Genomic DNA, 19,194 nt, shown 5'->3' with positions numbered 1-19,194 from the left:
CCCCCGGCCGGGCCCACGCTCCAGCCTTGCTCGCACCCACCGAGTCCTCGGTGCGCAGCGTGACCTCGCTCCCTGATCGTCCCAGCCAAATTGGCTTCGTCGTCTTCCCCTCCTCTCCGGAATGACATATCGCTGGAGCCCTAATGAAGATGAATAAGCTGCTTCCAGAAGCTGTTGACAGATCGTCCCAATAGGAAGGGGGGGAAACACACACCGCATAATTGCTCCAAATACCAGAAGACACGGTTCGGTTGGGAATTGGGGCGGCGGGGGGGGGGGGAGAGAGATGGGGGTGGATCTTCTTATGCGGAAGCCAGGCAAAAGAGCGTCGCTGCTGGGAAAGGCAGGAGGAACGAGATAGGTCTGACTCTGAGCCCAATCCTGTCAAAAGTTCGGCGCCTGTATAAACCCCTCCCAATCGCAGAGGCTTATGAAGGGAGGCCAAACTCAGGATTGGCAAAGTTGTGTTTGGGCTGCAGACCCAACAGAACTGAAAGATCCTCACTATCCACCCCTCCCAATTGGGGGTTTCCCCTGATTTTTTATTCTTCTCCAAATCTTGGGGTTCACCAGATCCTGACAGTACCTCCCTCCTGTCTTGGTGGTGGTGTTTTGGCTACATAGGCAGCATCACTCATACCCTGAACATCGGAACTTGAAGGAACAAGTGGACCTCTGTAATACTGTAATTCAGTGTGGAGTGCTTCTGTTCAGAGTTTCAACAAATCCATCCATCCATCCACCCATCCACTCCTCCCTCCTTCTCTCCTGTTTTCTGCTCCTGACCTCCCTCAACAGCCAGTCTGCATTCTATGTCCATATTCAACCCTCATTGGGTTGCTGTGGGATGGGATTCCTCTTCCCTGTCAGATTTAATTTGGAACCCATAGCATCCAAGTGCTGCCTTCCACCCATTGTTTCACTGTTTGCATATGGCTTTAAAGGGCAACATAGAATCATAGCCTGCTAGGTATCCCTAAAGCAGATCTTGGACTCATTTAAGTTGCCATAGCAGTGTGCCAGCTGTTCGGTTTCAGAGAACTTCCTCTTCAGGCTGACTCAGATGCTATCACATGACCACCCTAAGCTGAATCGGTGCAATGTTCGAAGTCCAAACCCTGAAAATGAAACTCCATGAAAAAGCTACCTTGGAGAGTTGTGACTTTCTTCCTCTATTGCTTAGCAGTAGAACATCTGCCTTTCATGCAGAAGGTCTCTGATTCAATCCCTGAAGCTCCAAGAGACCCCCGTCAAGCAATATTTAAGGACATCTCCCATGTTCAGCCACAAATCCACAGACACATTGCAGACTGCCTGAATGAAGCTCGTGGACCACAGTTTGGGAACCTCTAGTTTAGGAGATTGCCAATTCTAAAACTGCATGTATTTTACTGTGAATTTGTTTTTATCATTCCTACCTCCTGGGTAGGTGTCAGAAAACCTCAGTGGTGGCTGGTGCACTTCATGCTGGTAGGCCAACAGTAGGTGGAGTCAGAGTCGATGATAGATAGATAGATACATATTCTAGTTTTCTCTCTCTTGCTCCCCACTTCCCACCAAGTTCTACAAGGACAATGCTGTGACTAAGGAGGAGGAAGCTGGCAGGCAGTGCCACCCTTGGGCTTGTAAGTAAGTAAGTAAGTGAGGGAGGGAGGGAGGGGGGGTGGGAAAACTACCCATTCACTTTAATGGATTAGCATCCTCTGGAAAAACCACACTTAAATTATTCAATACCTACAACAACATAGCACGTTTAACGCAGTAAGACCGTGACACACAGGACTTGGCTATCAGGTAGGATGTGAAAAAGAACTTTTTTCATTGTAAGAAGACTTGTTTGTATGTGACCTTGAAGTCTTTGCCAACCCTCTGCCCAGCTATGAAGCACGTGGCAAAGTAGACTGTAAGAGGTTTCTTTTATTTCTACCTGGAACAAAAGCTTTTTCCTTTCATCCTACAGATGAGCACTTGGTGGCAGTTTCAGCTTGAAAAGGTATGTCATAAATTAGGCAGGGATATTCTATAGAAAGTCCATAAAAATAGTTGGCTGCTTCAGCCTGCATGGTCTTCCATCCTCTCTCTCTGTTTATCATCTGGCCAGCTTGGGCATGAGATCACAGCTTTCTATCACTTAATAGTCCCCCAAATTGGATGGGAGTAGGGTACATGGTAAGATTTTCCTTCCTTTGGTTCCTCTCTCCCCACCTTCGCACCAGTCTCTTGAATCCAAACCAGTAGACTTACTTCTGTGTAAACTATGAGTGTGCTCTAAAGACAGGGTAATTATTATTATTATTATTATTATTATTATTATTATTATTATTATTATTTTGAAAGGAAAGAATATTTCATAGAATCATAGACTTGAGAATTGCAAGGGACCCTGAGGACCATCTAGTCCACCTTCTGCAATGGAAGAATAAGCTGCTGTCCCATATAGGAATCAAACTTGAAACCTTGGCATTATCAGCACCATGTTCTAACCAACCGAGCTATTACATCATAACCTTCTAGAAGGCACATACCTTTCTTAAATGCACACTGGCCAAATAGTTTGGCGATAGCTTTTACTTGCCATAGAATATTAGATTGGTATCTCTTATAGCTTTGCCTACATTTGCTCATTTGCAAACAGCATGGTTTCTCCACTTCCCTCATAGGGTTGATGGGAGAATATAATGGGCCAATGCTATGATCACCTTTGAGAACAGCTGGATAGAAAGATTTGGATTTAAAGCAGCATGGAGTTAATTTTGCTTATGGAATGGGGGCATTTGTGCTACCATGTCCTGTAAGCAGCTCCCTCCTGCCCTGAAAACCCCCTCCAGATGCTTGGAGACCTTCAGAGCAGCTTTCAGGAGGGGCAAAGGGCTGCAGTCAGGGTTGGTGGCAGTGGAACCTGGTCCATTAGGGCAGATGAGGCATGGCCTCACCAATCTCAGTTTTCCTTCCACCACCCCCAGAATTCTCCCTTGTTACATCTCATCTGTAGGGACGCGGGTGGTGCTGTGGGTTAAACCACAGAGCCTAGGGCTTGCCGATCAGAAGGTTGGTGGTTCGAATCCCGCGACAGGGTGAGCTCCCGTTGCTCAGTCCCAGCTCCTGCCCACCTAGCAATTCGAAAGCACGTCAAAGTGCCAGTAGATAAATAGGTATTTGGTAGTAAAACTGGTAGAAGAATAAATATTTTCTAACAGGTTCCCTGAAGACTGACAGAAAGCTTCTCAGTATTTGCTGTCAATGAACTTTCGTTATCTACCAATTCATTCTTATTATGTAACACAATTGTCTCAAACACTCACCTCCCAGAAGAGCCTAATGAGTTTCTACACTTATTAGAGAAAGGGTGGCAATGTCATCAGTACACAAACTGTATTTTTGGAATTTGTAGAACTCTGTGAACTAATGAGGAATGTGTTTGCTATGCACAAGCTTTCCAGGAATGTTGTATCCCAAAGATAAAGCTATACAGGCTAGCCAGATACCATTGGGGTCCCCTGCCCTTCATTAGGGAAAGACAGAAATGAGAACAGCCTGTTCATAATTCCACAGTAGTCCCACAGAGGATCACATTTCGAATGCCATGTCTTATTTAACTGCAGGCCTGAGCCAGAAATCCCAATACTGTATGACTATAAATGGGCAAAAGCAGACTCTGTATTTTACACCCACACACACACCCAACACACATGTATAGGTGTGCATGTGTCTGAGTGTGCATCTTCCTTTTTGTACAGGGTTGCACATTTATTTTAATGTGCATACATGCAATATGTGTGCGGTTCTTTTGATTAATTTATATTCTTTCAAAAGAACACATTGATTTTGGGGGAAATGCAGACAATTAAGGCTGCAAATCCAAGGGAGGTGGGGAATAGGAAGAAAGTGTCTTAGCCTTCTACCCTGCTATCTCAAACATGGCAAAGCACAAGTAAGGGCAGAAGACTACTCTGCTAGGCTATGTAGACGTTAGAGGCTTAAAATGCAATGAGGTTGATTTCCATACACACCCTCACATTTCAAGTTGCATTGCACACTGCTGTACACACTAGAGAGATGATGATGATGATGGAGATGTCCTCGCCTAATACATATTACCTGTCTGGTTTCCCCACACCTGCAACCCCTCCCCAAACTCCTATTCATGAAACTGCCATCTGCACGTATGGTGACATCTGGGCACGTCTCTCATGTACAGACCCCAGTGGCTTAAGTTTTCAAAGGGAAGCTGATTGGAGGGAAAGCACATCAAGCAGCAGTGTTTCTCAAGACGCTGTAGGATGGATATGGGTCATGGCTAATGCAGTAGGATTTTTGCTTTGCAGGCAAAAAGTCCCAGGTTCAATCCCCAGCATCTCCAAATAGGGTTGGGAATGCACTTGCCTGAAACTCTGAAGAGCTGCTGCCAGTCAGTGTACACAACAGTGAGCTAGATAGCCTGAAGGTCTCACTCGGTATAAGGCAGCTTTCGGTGTTCTTATTTTCTACAGTTCTCTCTTACATATTTTGGTTGTTCCCTTCCTGTTCTCCATACTTCCTTCCAAGGGGAATGGAAAGGGAAGGATTAAGGCTGCAATCCTTACCTATAACAATTAGGATGATGACGAATAATAATAATAAAATTTCTACCCCGTCCAACAGAATATTAAAAAAATGATAAAACATCAAACACTAAAAACTTCCCTAAACATGGTTGCCTTCAGATGTCTTCTAAAAGTCAGATAGTTGTTTATTTCCTTGAGATCTGATGGGAGGGCGTTCCACAGGGCGGGCGCTACTACCGAGAAGGCCCTCTGCCTGGTTCCTGTAACCTCACTTCTCGCAGTGAGGGAACCGCCAGAAGGCCCTTGAAGGTGGACCTCAGTGTCCAGGCTGAACGATGGGGGTGGAGATGCTCCTTCAGGAAGTGGTGTGGTGTCTTGACAGACTAGGACCTGGAAGACAAGGGTTCAAATCCCTGCTTGACCATGAAGCCCACTGGGTGACCTTCAACCGGACCTACCTCACAGGGTTGTCGTGGGGATTACATGAGGAGTGGGAAGATCCATGCACACTACCTTGAGATCCTTGGAGAAAAAGGTGAGATAGAAATGCAATTAATTCATTAATGGACAGTTGAAACCGACTCTTCTTAGCTCGCATAGTGGCAGCATCGTAAGAGATATTTGGCAATGAAGAAAAGAGTCTGAATATACACTGAGGCAGCAATAATCCTAAACAGAAGCCCCCACGGAAGGCAGCGGAACTCATTTCCGAATAAGCATGCAGGATTTAAAAGTACATACACACATCTCTGGTGTATAGCCTATTGAGAGATGATCCTGCTGCCCCCATCCCCCGAAATCAGTGGGAGATCACCTCTTTGGGAGGAAGATGGCCATGAGGTATGTTTTATGTGTGGGGATGGGGGGAGAGAAACATCAAAGGGTGCTCAAGGCACAATGTGGGACGCACATGGGCAACCCCAGAGGCCTCACCGTCAGAAACGTGTTTCCTAGAGTTTTCCAGCTTCTACCCCACCCACCCACCCATGATTTCTTTTCTTCACAGGCAGCATAGCTCAAGGCCGTAAACACACCATTAAGGTTTTGTTCAGAGGCAAGAGAAGGAAAGAACTTTAAACAGACTTCTCCGTTCCAACGTTTCCATTAAGTGACTATTGAAGAGGCACTCGGGAAAAGTTGTCAGATCCATTTTGTTCACGATCCGGTAGGAATAAACATCAAAATATGTACATGTACCACATATTTTCAGGGTGTGGTGTTCTGAAAAGAGAGGGAGAGGTGTTTTGATTAAATTCACAGCCTATGTAACAGAGCCCGATAGCAATAGATATCTTAGGGATATAGTTCTGCTCAGTTCTATTTTTAAAAACGTACAGAAACTACTATAGCCATTTAACTTTATTTCCACAAGCAGCAATTTGAAAGGGCTGTAGTCAAAGGCAAAGTCACCATAGGGATAGTCTATGTCTCTCCATGTTCAACCTTTCAACCCCCATCCCCACCTTTAACTTGTACTGTAGCAATATAAGGGGAAAACATGGTTACAAGGCTTGGATTGTCACCCCCAATCTCTGCTGAGCTGTGGCAAGATTTCAGCCAGTTCCAGGTGCTCACCAAGGGTCTGTGTTCCTTTGAGAATCAATATGTGGTGGAGGCTGTCATAGCTTTAAGAAATATGATTTATTCATAAATTGACACCTGAATTTAGATGGAAGAAGTCCAGATCTTACAGCATGGCCATCTCAAGTGAGGCTTCTCCCCCACAGCAGTACAGTACTGGAGACCTGACCTCATTGGTTCCCATCCCAATACCATGGAAGCCGCTGCAGTTCTAACCCCAGTAATGTTCAGGGGTGCCAACGTGAGTAAAATATGAGGGGGGGGGAGTGCCAGGTAATCCTCACCCCACATAATTGATCACAAGACACAGCACACACACACACACACGCCCCATTTGAATGGCAATGCCCATCAGCTTGGGTGGGCAGCCTCCTCAAATATTTTAGGGGGGGGGGCGGTGAAAGGACCTTGGCCCCTAGGAGTTGGCTTCTATACTAATGTTGACACTTCAACAAGGGTGGAGGTGAAAAGGAATTCAATCAGAACAGGCTGGGGGTGGACAGAGGGAAGGCTCCACACCCTGCTCCTGGACCATTGCAATGGCACAAAATCATAGCAATGTTTGTACAACAAGATTGCTGCACCAGTACAGCAACAAGCAGGTCCCATCCTGTGGTGAGTTTTGGGATCAGTCTCCAGCTGCAGCCCAACAAACCCAAAGGAATTGAGTATACAGTATAACCAAGGTGGTCTATCTCCATTTAAATCAGGGGCCAGCAGGAGCAAAAGCAAAATGGAAGATCACTCTACAGTAGAGGAGATACTGCAGGTAAATAGTAATCAGTTGTTTGAAAACTTTGAGTGCAGCTTTTGCCAACCTGGTGGCCTGCAGATGTTTTGGATTGCAACTCCTACCAATCTCAGACAGAAGGGCTGTGATGGCTGGTGCTGATGGATGTTGTAGTCCAAAACACCTGGAGGCCATCAGGTTGGAGTAGGTTGTCCTAATATCCTCTGATGAACCTGATCCTAGAGATCGGCTTAATACACAAGTAGCAACACACCTTGCCAAGCACAGTTCTACTCCTGGAGAGAGATTTGGAATTAGCTGCCCCAATTGGCAGCTTTTACCTCTGTCCCTACAGTCTGTGGCAGGGTTGGGGAATCTGTGGCTCACTGAAAGATACTGGACTCCAACTCCCATCTTCCCTGACCTTTGGCCATGCTGACTGAGGCTGATGAGGGTTGCATAGCAACAACATCTGGAGGGCCCACAGCAGCTGGTGCAACAGCTGGTAGCTGGAGGGGGGGGGGGACTTTCCCAGCCAGATGGTTGCATTCGATTCTTGCCAGCTTTCTGAAGGTCACACTTGTACCTTTGTTTTCCAGGTTGTTTTCTAAACACACCTCTCACCGTTGTCCATCCAGGCAAGCAAGAAGCATGGTCAGAGTTCAAGGGCACATTCCAGCTAGGCAAATAAATATTCAAGGACAATGTGAAGCAGGGGTGATGAATGGTGTGGCACAGGTAGAGGGGCATGGCTGAGAAAAGACTCCAAATAACAGATACAGTGGTACCTCGGGTTACAAACACCTCGGGTTACAAACACTTCAGGTTACAAACTCCGCTAACCCAGAAGTGGTACCTCGGGTTAAGAACTTTGCTGCAGGATGAGAACAGAAATTGTGCAGCAGCGGCACGGTGGCAATGGGAGGCCCCATTAGCTAAAGTGGTACCTATGGATAAGAACAGTTTCAGGTTAAGAACAGACCTCCGGAACTAATTAAATTCATAACCCGAGGTAGCAATGTACTGTTTTCATTCATTTGAATGATTTCTTACCTGCCCTTTGCCACAGGGTGGGTTACAACAAACTTATCGTGAATTTTTTAAAAAAAGCTCATTCAATTGGAAAGATAAGTAAAACAATTCCAATATAGGTTAAACAAAAGAGAAGAGGTGGGTCCCCCCCCAAAAAAAATTCTGTCAAGATAGAGAGACCTGGAGCGCCTCTAGGATGCCACTCAGTGGGGTGAGAGAGGCACCAGTCTTCATTCATGCATGGATCAGAAGCACAAGACAACCAGGGTCAGTGTCAATTCTTTCTTTCTTTCTTTCTTTCTTTCTTTCTTTCTTTCTTTCTTTCTTTCTTTCTTTCTTTCTTTCTTTCTTTCTTTCTTTCTTTCTTTCTTTTTCTCTCTCTCTCTCTCTCTCTCTCCCCCCCCCTCTCTCTTTCTTATATATGAGAACTTATATATGAGAACATTTTAAATACACCAACTAAGTCAACTTAGAGATGAGCTTGCTCCTCCATAGTTATAATTGATCCCTGCTGCTGGATCCTAAGGATTGCTAAACTCTTAGAGGATGGAGCTATTCCTCCGGGCTGGGAGACTAAATAGATGCTGAAAAGCAGCATTTCGCTAATATGAACATGTTGTAGTCAGAATGAAGTATTTTTCAAACAACACATATTTCTCTTTTAAATCAGGGCTTGTGGAGAGCAAAAGGACATTCCAAGGGACCTGGTGAATTTTAATAAAAATGTCACGTTTTGTTTATTTGTTTGAATATTCAGCAGGGGTGGGGGGTGGGGGCAGAATAAACCACATTACAGTATTTTTCCAATACAAATGTCATGTTCTGAATGCCCTTACACTCAATTTATAAACTGGCAAAGGGAATATGTCAATAATAAAAAATTATCTTGACTGCATCTTGGTAGGGAAGCGGTGAGATCCAGATCCAGAATGTTTTGGTGTCAGTGCCCAAAACTTTTGAAATGATTAAAATTATAAGCCAATATTTTTAATTTTATTAAAATTCTATTCATATTACTCAGCTGTATGTTTCATTCAACATATCATTCCATATGCATTTATTTATTTATTGCAGAACCAGCTGTAGCATGCACAATGCAGCTGATATATGGATTTAATAAATAAAAAAGCCAAGGAAAACATTTAGATGCTGGCACAGTGCTCCATGCATGTATGAGGTTCCTACATGAATGGGCGTCTCCTCCTCTGGGGTTCAGTAGAAAGGATGGGTTCATAAACAGGCACCCTTTTGCTGTCTCTTCCACTTAGCAAACTCTTTGCTTCCACTAAGTGGAAAACACTTGCTCCTAAAGAAAATCCACACACAGAGAAACGTCTTGATCAAACGGATCTCCCTTTCTGCAGGCACACCAGAATCACTTAGCCAGAGATGATCTCTTAGGTGCTGTCTACATACCCCAGCCAATCATGGGAGTTGCTTTTCTACCCAACAGCGTCGCTGCCATACTTAAAAGCCTGTAACCACATGGGCAGGGCCTAGGGTCAGGATCTTTCCTTCAGAATAGGCACGACCCACCACTATCACCACCAAGAGGAAAGACTCACATGATAGACCTCATTCACATATTTGCACACTTTAAAAAGTGACAGCTGCCCTGCTGTCATGGAGAAGTTGGAGAAGTTGATTCCAGGATGGGGCTATGACAAGCATCCCCAAACTTGGCCCTCCAAAATGTTTTGGGACTACAACTCCCATCATCCCTAGCTAACAGGACCAGTGGTCAGGGATGATGGGAGTTGTAGTCCCAAAACATCTGGAAGGCCGAGTTTGGGGATGCCTGGGCTATGACATGCTGAGGGAACGTGAGTCAGCTCCAGATCTCACCTGCAACAACATTTGGCAGCCACTTTGCACTTGAAGCGAAGTGCATTTGGAGATTGGCTGGGGATTTTGTGTACATTGTACTGCCTTGATTTCCATGATGCAAAAGAGGTGGGATATAAATATCCTCAACAAATAAAGGCATTCGAAACAAGATCATAAGATCCTAGAATGTCAACTTCTGGGCCCAAACCAGGGATATTTTCAGTGGATAGATTAATTACTTCTCCTCCCATTTGGACTACTGCAGTGTGCTCTACATGGGGCTACCCTTGAAGACAATCTAGAAACTGCAGCTGGTGCAAAATGTGACAGCCAGACTGTTGAGCTGAGCAGTGAGGTAATGCCATGTGTTGCTGGTCCTAGAAGCAATGCATTGGCAGCCTGTGAGCTGGTGGGTCAAAATCAATCTGGTGGTAGAAGGCAGCTTGGGGCACAAGTACCTAAAACATCCCTCTCCCAACCAACCTGAGCCTTTAGAGCAGCTGGGGTGGCCTTGCTCACAGTGTCATCAATGAGCATGGGCTAGAGCAGGCATCCCCAAACCGCAGCCCTCCAGATGTTTTGGCCTACAACTCCCATGATCCCTAGCTAACAGGACCAGTGGTCGGGGAAGATGGGAATTGTAGTCCAAAACATCTGGAGGGACGAAGTTTGGGGATGCCTGGGCTAGAGGGTAGTGCCCTGATTATGAAACACCCTCCCTATAGAAGCCTGCTTGTCCCTCTATATTACCATCAGTTAAACACAATCTGAAAACATTTTTGTCCACCAAGGCATTTAGTATGTGAGTGGTGGGTAGGTTTTAAGCAGATGGAAATTGCTGTACATGTTTTGAAATGGTCTTTTGGTTGTTTTAAACTTTTGAAATTGTTTTAATTAGAATGTTTTAATTAGGATGTTGCATGGTTGCCCAGGACTCTTCAGAAGGCAGGGCGGAAGCAAAGTCATATTAATAACAAAATGATGATGATAATGCATTTATACATACACACACAACAATGTGATCAGTAGCTAGAAATACACACTAGTGTCATCAATGCTCCACCTCAGCCACTGAGATCCTCTGATAGAGCACTTCTATGGTTCCTCACACCCCTGAGGTTTAGTCAGCCTTTACTAGGGGCCAAACTTTTAATGTGGCAGGCCCTGCCCTGTGGAGCTCCCTGCCAGTAGAGGTTTGGAAGAAGCTAGTCCTGCCTTCTTTTAGACATTGCCTAAAAATGAAGCAAGCCTTGGAAATATGAATTTTCCTTTATTTACAGTGAGTTGGCCTGATATTTTTCCTGATGCCTTATGGATGCTTTAATATTATAATTCTTGTATATGGTACACACCACCTTATATTTTTACAAAAATGCAGGAAAGAGAGAGAGAGAGAGAGAGAGAGAGAGAGAGAGAGAGAGAGAGAGAGAGAGAGAGAGAGAACATAGCACTTTACAAAGTAGCATGAGTTTGGTGGTGTGAAGGTTAGGCTGAATGTCTGGGCCCTAATTCTTGGAATAACCAGGCTAGTTTCTTGGGGAGGTGCTAGTCTGGGTGATGGGCCATTTAGGGGAACAAAGCAAGGGGCTCTGTCACTGCATCCCCTCCCTCAACTTGTGGGTAGTTGGAAGGAGACAGGCAGAGTTGAGAGCAGAGAGTAGGAGTGTGTAAGCTAGAAGCTGGAGAATAAGCAGACTGAAACCTGTGTGGAAGAGTGATGCCTAATCTCTATTTGAATCCAAAGCTGTGCTATGAGTGAAGCAAGACTCTCTTGGGGTATTAATGCTGTGAGCCCCTCCATTGTGGGCTCAGGTTGTATATGTGTGTAAATAAACCATATATCATAAAGACACCACAGTCTCTGCTGTACCTAATTCCAAAGGAAACATGGTCCCTGGGTAAGCATCCGAAACTCCTGGAATCTCACACCTCTTGGAGATTGGGGTGGCGTGCAGCAACATGGAAGAAAGGGCTTCTGCCTCAAGGAGCTCTTACACACTATTTCGAGAGCAGAGACAACAGAGGGAAGAGGAGCAAAAGGAGAGACATTTGCCAACTTGACATGAATGCTAAACAGTGGTTCCCAATGACATCTGAGGCTCACAACATACGCACTCTTGCTATATTATGCTAGATGGATAACATATGCTGAGAAGCCTTTAAAGTCACTTGTATTAATAGCTGTTGAAGTAAACATATGGGTTTGGAGGCTTTGTTTTTCGTTAAGTCCATGCACCATATGGGAGTGTCACCATCACCTCTGACAGCAGAGCAGAGATACAATAATTACCGTAAATTTCAGAAGAGTGTGTGTGTGTGTGTGTGTGTGTGTGTAAGAAACCAATGAGGAAACATTTGGAAAATACACTATAAATAGAAGAAACCCCCAAGTAGACGCTTTGTAGCAACTAAAAGAAAAAAGAAAAAGATTGTTTGGAACATGTGCACTAAATACCACAATGGAAGGAGGATTTCAGGATCTGCGAGGCAAGCCATATTATACAATAAGAGCCCACAGTCATTTGAGAAGCCTGAGGCCACATTGACACCATACATTTACACTGTAATCTTTAAACAGCCATGGCTGCCCCAAAGAATTCTGGGAGCTGTAATTATATTATCATTATCATCATCATCATCATCATCATCATCATCTTAGAATGTAGAAGGGGTCATGGCTGTGAGAGGATATACAGTAGCTGTCACTCTCAAGAAGGGAGCCTGCACTTCTGAATTTGTGACTACACGGTTGTTTATACAGTGCAGTGAAAGCATGACAAAAAAAAGAAAGCTTCCTGGAACATTTATGGTTTGAAAAGTTAAAGTCTTTCCCCCCCAGGAAAGTACAGGTCATGGACTTTTTGCAAATGAAGCAGCGTAAGCCAGGACTTGTGCAATGGTATTGAAACTATGATTGTGTATAACTGCTAAATCAAATGGATGTCTAGAGGCATCCCAAAAGATTAAGAAGGTTTGTATAATTGCTGAGGGTTTTGGATATTGTGTTTATATTAAAACTCGCTGACATTATTAGGGTCAGAGATGGTAGACAAGGAAATACTGTAAAAGCTTTCTCAAAGCATTTTTGTTTTGTGTAGCAACGATAATATTCAGGATAAGGTGCCATCTTATGAAATATTGATTACATTGTAAAGCAGTTGTTAATAAAAATGTTACTAACATAATATGTTCTAATCGCTAGTGAACCCACCCAGGACCTCTATACACACTGCACCCCAACGAGGTCATTTCAATGCTGCTAACACAGTGAGTGGTTTGACTTCACCCCCAGAGGCCGGCTCCATTGTCTCTTGAGACAGACAGATACCCACAACATAACATGTAATTTGGACTCTATAGGGAAAGGGCTTTTAAAGCCATGTGAAGAATGCTAGTTGTTTCAAGAAAGAATGCAATGATGCAACCTCCACAGTTCAATCAGAAAGGGAGAAAGCAGATTCAGAGAGATTGAGGGGAAACCAACATTTCTCGACATTCGAAAGCAGAGACTTCCCATGCCTCAGCACAACATATGGAATCTTTGATGAAGAACAGCACAAGCATTCATGTGGTTACTGATGGATATGCAAATGAAATTAGGAACACATTCTAGGGGGTTGCCCACATTTCAGCATTGTTTAGCTGTTTGTCCATCCCCCTGCCCCAGTTCAATTTAGACCTAGGAATGAAGAGGGGAAACTGCAAACAGTAAGACTGGGGGACACACTATGGCTGCTTTTGTGGTGAAAGAAAAAAACCTTCCTTGGACAGAATGCACATTTGATTTTTAAATGGTTTTAGTTTGTACCCCTCTTTGTATCACTGTCTCCTCCAACCTGATGCCCTCCAGATGTTTTTGGACTGCAACTCCAAAACATTTGCAAGGCACCAGGTTGGCAAGGAAGGCTGCTCTATCATATTTACAAACTTCACAAGAGATGGATCCTTAGAGCAGTGCCGTCTGTGTCACTGCTGAAAGGGTCTGCTGAGCTAGTACAGCCACAGAAACATCAGGGATCCTGTGTTGATATGTGCTCTTGGGTTGCCAACCAAGTGAGCAAATAAACTTCAAGATTAGCATGCAGATCAGATGAAAAACTGATGGCAGCTGATTTAGGACCGATTCTATACTTAACCTTTAAGGCAGAGCTTTCCAAACTGTGTGTTGCAACACTTTAGTGTGTCAGCTGCAGTGTGTACGTGTGTTGTTTGAACACTTCCCACGCTTCTCCCAGGGCTGGAAAGGGGTTGGTTTAACCTCCAGTTTGCTAGTAAAACTGAATTGCTGTGTCATGAAATGATGCATGTCTAAAAAGTCTGTCACCAACTTGAAAAGTTTGGAAAGCTCTGCCTTAAGGTGTGAATGCTGCTTCAGCAATGTGGACAAAGTGCTCCAAGTCAGATCAGGGCCCCCGGAAAGGCTTATGTTGGTCTGTCGCTGTTTTTCTGTACTCTTTCCTCTTCTGATACTATATTTCTATGTTTTTCTATGTTTCTCTAGATCCATGGGCTTTGCATAAAGTGAGGTAGTCCAGAATGCTGCCTTCAGAGCTCTGAAGAGGTGTGGATAATTTAACTTTTTAAAAAACCATGCATTTCTGTGGTAGAAAATAAAATCCTCTGGAGCTCTTCAGCACTCCATGGGCAGCATTCTGCACAGCTTCAGTTTGCGATGCCTTTTGGAAGATGTGCCTTCTCTCCAAACACAAGCAAGTACCAGAAAGTTAGGCTGGCCGTTGTGAAGCTGCTAATGTGTTTGAAAGTGTACAATCAAGAAGACACCACACTCAGCCACCTCTTATTTATTTTAAGGTAAGAAAGAGCAAGAAACAAACACTCCCCACTTTCAAAATATCAAACTAATATGAAGTTTGGACTTTTAGTTGGTGTAATAAAAGTATATTGCCCAAATATGGATGAAAGTGAAATCCTTTTGCTTCTCCCACAAAAGCCCCTGGACCAATTTGTCTGCCATTTAGTAGGCTCTGGAGGGGTTCCTGTGCCTGGAAATTTCATCCGCTTTTGCCAAAAGGGAAAAAAATGTATAGCCACCCTTAGATTCCCCATAAGAGTGAATGGGGAATACAGAACTTTGTTTTATGCAGAGCATTCACAGAATGAAGTTGCCAGAGCACAGAGTGACTCACAAACAGATTGGATTGTAAAAAGAAAAGCATTGGTACAGATAGAAGCTGAATATCAGGCCTGGTGCCCACTCTTACTATGTGCTACCTTACAGTGTCAGAGATCTGAGATTCACAGGTGGGGAGAGTGTTGTTGCAGTCATCTCCTGGTTAGGGGCTTCCTATAGGTATCTGGCTGACCACTGTGAAAAGAGGATGCTAGACTAGATGGGTCTTTGGTCTGATCCAGCAGGGCTCTTGTGGTCTTAAATGCTTGAGGCACAGAGGGAAGGGTTAAATTCCAATTCCCGCATGAAAACATACCAATCTAGGTTTAACCCTTCCCCATGTGACTTTTTTCTTTTTTCAAAACAATACCCACAGTTTCTAGCCACACATTTCTCATACTGTCTAAGTTTTGCCTTTAGCTTTTGTCAGATTTTTTTGGTTAAAAAAATGCCATGATTTGATATTCCATATGGTTTTTAATATGTTTGTTTTGAGGTTTGTAATTTATTATATAGGTAATAAATAAACGATAAATGCATAAAATGACTTGGCCCCAACTTTGCTTTATCCACCCCCCCGCCCCTCACATGAAGAGAATCCAAGTATAGCAGATAATCTCATAAAACTCAATTTACCTTTTTCGACACTGCAACACATCTGGGAACCATTCGAGTAGACCTAATAGGTTATGAAGTGAGTTGGAAAGCAATACGCTCTGCCTCTGTAGATTTTTGGAATACTGTAGTGAAAATCGTAGATCAGGGCCTTAACCTTGGTATATAGCCAGAGTAGTAGGTATCTGCAGCAATTTTTTTTTCTAGTTTCCATGGCATCAAAACTCAGGGATCAAGCAATCCTGTAGTGGGGAAACTGCCCACCACATAGTTTCACTGCAGACATTCACAGACCAGTCAGAATTGTTTACTTCAGGGGTGGGGGACATGTGACCTTCCAGGTGTAGCTGGACTACAACTCCCATCATCATTGGCTATGCTGGCTGGAGCTGGTGGGACATCATCTGGAAGACCGCATGTTAGCCACTGCTGTTCTACTAAGTACAGTGGGACTAAGTTCCAAGTGAGTGAGTGCAGGATTGCAGTCCAGAAGGACAAATAGGTCTAGTGACAAAGACAAACTCTGGCCCCATCTGGCCGTACCATACCACTTTAAACAGTCATGGCTTCCCCTCACAGAGTTGAAAATCTCAAGAGTGGTTTAGCAATCCCTTTCCCAGAGAACTCTGGGAATTGTAGCTCTGTGAGAGGAACAGGGATCTCCTAGCAACTCTCAGCTCCCAGGATTCCTTGGGGGAAGCCATGTGTTTAAAGAGCAACAATGCTTTCAATGTATAATGCAAATAGGCCTCTCTCCTTCCCACCCCTATAAATGACTCAGGTTGCTATGCTTTGTCTGAAGCAAACTAATCTGGAGACTAGTATGGATGTAGGTACTTCAAATATAACAAGGCTGGAGAGGTTTGAAAATATAGTCTCAGTCAAAGCCATTTTTGGGGAAAAGAAGAAGATAAGGGTATGAGAAAGTTAATAAATTATTTCTAAAGTACTTTCATTTTTTAATTTCTATTGTAAGCCATTTGGAGAATTCGTTATTACTGGAAAGACAGGGTGTAATGGATGAAAAGGATAAAATAAATAAATCTTCTTCCCCTTTGGAGATCACTCGTAGTTGAGTAAGATTGTCTTCCATGAATATGGTCTTAACAGTGTGTCTGTAAGTGATTTTGGAGACCAATTCTGGATCCACACATCCTTCCACAGTGGGGACATAGGTTTCCGGGCAGAGGTTGATCACAGTGAGGATTTGCCAAATGTGCCTTCCTCTGAGCTTGTTTCTCCTTTTTGCCCTGAGTTTGTGCTTCTTCAAAGTCCATTATGCCTTTGGTAGAGGCCATTCTCCAATTGGAGCACTCATAGGCCAGTGTTTCCCAATTAGCCATGCTTATACTGCATTTTTTTTAGATTTGCTTTCAGAGTGTCTTTAAACCTCTTTTGTTGTCCACCATGATTTCACTCTCCATTCTTAAGTTTGGAAAAGAGTAGTTGATTTGGAAGACGGCAATCAGGCATCCGAACAACATGACCAGTCCAATGAAGTTGATGTTGAAGATTCACTGCTTTGACACTGGTGACATTAGTTCGCCTGTCTTCCCAAGTGATATGTAAAAAATTTCAGAGACACCATTGATGGAATCTTCCGAGGATTTCATAAATAAATATGCTTATGCAGCAAGCAGTGGTTCTACTCTGCCCTAGTGAATATCAATGTGAACAAAAGGAGACGTGCTCTTTGTTCTGGATTAATTAACAAAGAGTATGATTGTAAAATCTTGGTGATGTGTCTTGGTTCCAAAATCCTTGAAGGATCCCCAACTCCCATCCCATGCTGCCTGATTCCAAGCTCAGAAGGAGAGACCATTCTCTGTGTCCCACATAGGATGGAGAGTAACAAGAGACAGGGACTTTTCAGTGGCTGCACCCCTCATTATTGCAGAACACCTTGCTCTGTGAAGCATGGATGCTCCTCTTTGGCTGTTTTTCACTAATTGGTGAAAGCATGATTATTCCAGCAGGCTTTTGTTTGCTATCAGCCATAAAGGTCATACTTTCTCCATAGTCTCTCTGCCAGTTCATCTGTTACAAAAACCAATTTGTTAAAAACGATAAATTAATATTTAACATATTTTCATTTTTATTGCTTTTTATGATTTTTTTCTTGTATTTTTCTATTTTAAATTGTTTTAAACTACCCTATGTGGCACATAGACATTAGAAGGGCAGGAGAGTAATCTGTTAAGCAAATAAATAAAAAAATGATGTAGTACAAGAAACTCTGGGGAGGTGATCTAGATTTTTTTAAAGTGGGGTGCAAAGACATTTTTGGGAGATCCAAAATGTTCACTTTCCCCTTATGAAAGCCTGAGCCGCTTGCTAATACCCTGACATCATTCTGCAAACATTTGCGCATGGCACAGTCCCTGTAAAGCTTGGGCTTATGCCCCCATCATTCTACCCAGGGCAAGGTGGGGAGGGAATCACACTTTTCCAATTAAAAAGTGGTTTTCTCTTCAAAGCGGCTTCCAATTATCCCTCCCCAACAACTTCCAGCTCAAATTAGATGGTTTCGCTAGTTGGGATCCAACCATTAGAACACAGCAACCTCTTCTGGATTCAGAGCAGGTGGGAAACAGGCTGTTGGCAATCAAAATTCCACATTAATATTAAACTAACAGTACTCAAAGCTTAAGCATGTGAAGCAGCTGAATATTCTACTGTGCCTATTACTGCCAACAATTGGATCCCACCCCCCATCCCAACCTATAGAGCAATACTTTCATTCTTTGGCTTTGGATAAATGAAAATCCTTCCCTCTGCTCCAAGAAAAGACCTCATTAAATGGCCCAGTGTTCTTGTTTCTCTGCTTTATTCTGGGAACACTAAGTCACCATAAACTGCCTTCGCCATCCACATTAAACCACGTTTATGACTCCTTCCCTCAACAGAACAATGTCAAATACCTCAGCTGGATGGATTCCATCGAAGTCTTGAGGCTACCAGGCCTTGACTATAAAGACTGTTTTCATAAGCTTAAACCACTTTTCGGTTTCCTTCCATCTGTAAGGGCTGCTTTGCACATTTGGGCTGCAGTCCTGTACACTCTGACTTGGGTGTAAGTTCCACTGGACTAGATGGGAGTTACTTCCAAGTACACATGTGTAGAAATGGACTGCACAGGTACATGTAAAATATCTTATGTGCGACATATGAATGCACAGTTGCAAATACATGAATCATATAATCAGGGAGCTAGGATATGCCTGTCAAGGCGTACTCTAGTGGCAGGGACAGACACCAAGCAGCAGCCAAAGTCCCAAAAGGGCTCACCAGCAGTTGAATATTGTTCTGAGCCTGACTGACTGACTGCTCTGTCCTAAAATGATCTGTGTTGACATTCCCAGTGTGTTCTTCAACCCCAACCCCAACCCATCCATGAACCTTGGCCATGCTGGCTGGGAATAACGGGGATTGTAGTCTAACATCTGGGCATCCAAGGTTGGAAATGGCTTGCCTGGGGCTCCAGGTTAAGGAAGATGGCACTCCTGGTTATTCAAGTCACATTGGGGATGCAAAATTTTGCTCCACTTTTCCTGTTTACTCTGCTTGAAGTGCGGAGCTTGCAACAAATTCCTTGGAACACATGACTACACAGATTCTATGCTCCCATGGAGACTAAGGTATTGGTCTGATCCAGTTTGGACGTGGTCAGATTAAAGAACTTCTTGACTCTGTGCCAAAGGGTGACTCTTTGTATCAAATACATTAACTGCAGC

The 19,194-nt window shown here is 43.8% G+C and overlaps 1 long non-coding RNA gene across 6 annotated transcripts in view; it reads left to right on the top strand.

Annotated features, from left to right (window-relative positions):
- Window positions 1-9,611, top strand: part of LOC118084148 (uncharacterized) — a 29,453-nt gene extending 19,842 nt beyond the window's left edge. For 3 of the 6 annotated variants that reach the window (XR_009558152.1, XR_009558150.1, XR_009558148.1), the window contains 3 exons: window positions 1,961-1,993; window positions 4,927-5,079; window positions 5,551-9,611. This is a non-coding gene — a long non-coding RNA (uncharacterized LOC118084148). Of the gene's footprint in view, window positions 1-1,960; window positions 5,080-5,550 lie in introns of all 6 variants that reach the window. The other 3 variants (XR_009558149.1, XR_009558153.1, XR_009558151.1) reach the window with 3 other exon arrangements.
- Window positions 9,612-19,194: the final 9,583 nt, after the last annotated feature.

This window comes from Zootoca vivipara, chromosome 9 (genome assembly GCF_963506605.1).
Source record: "Zootoca vivipara chromosome 9, rZooViv1.1, whole genome shotgun sequence".
NCBI classification, from domain to species: Eukaryota; Metazoa; Chordata; class Lepidosauria; order Squamata; family Lacertidae; genus Zootoca; species Zootoca vivipara.
Note: the sequence above shows the minus strand (reverse complement) of the source record. Positions and strands in the feature narration are given on the sequence as shown.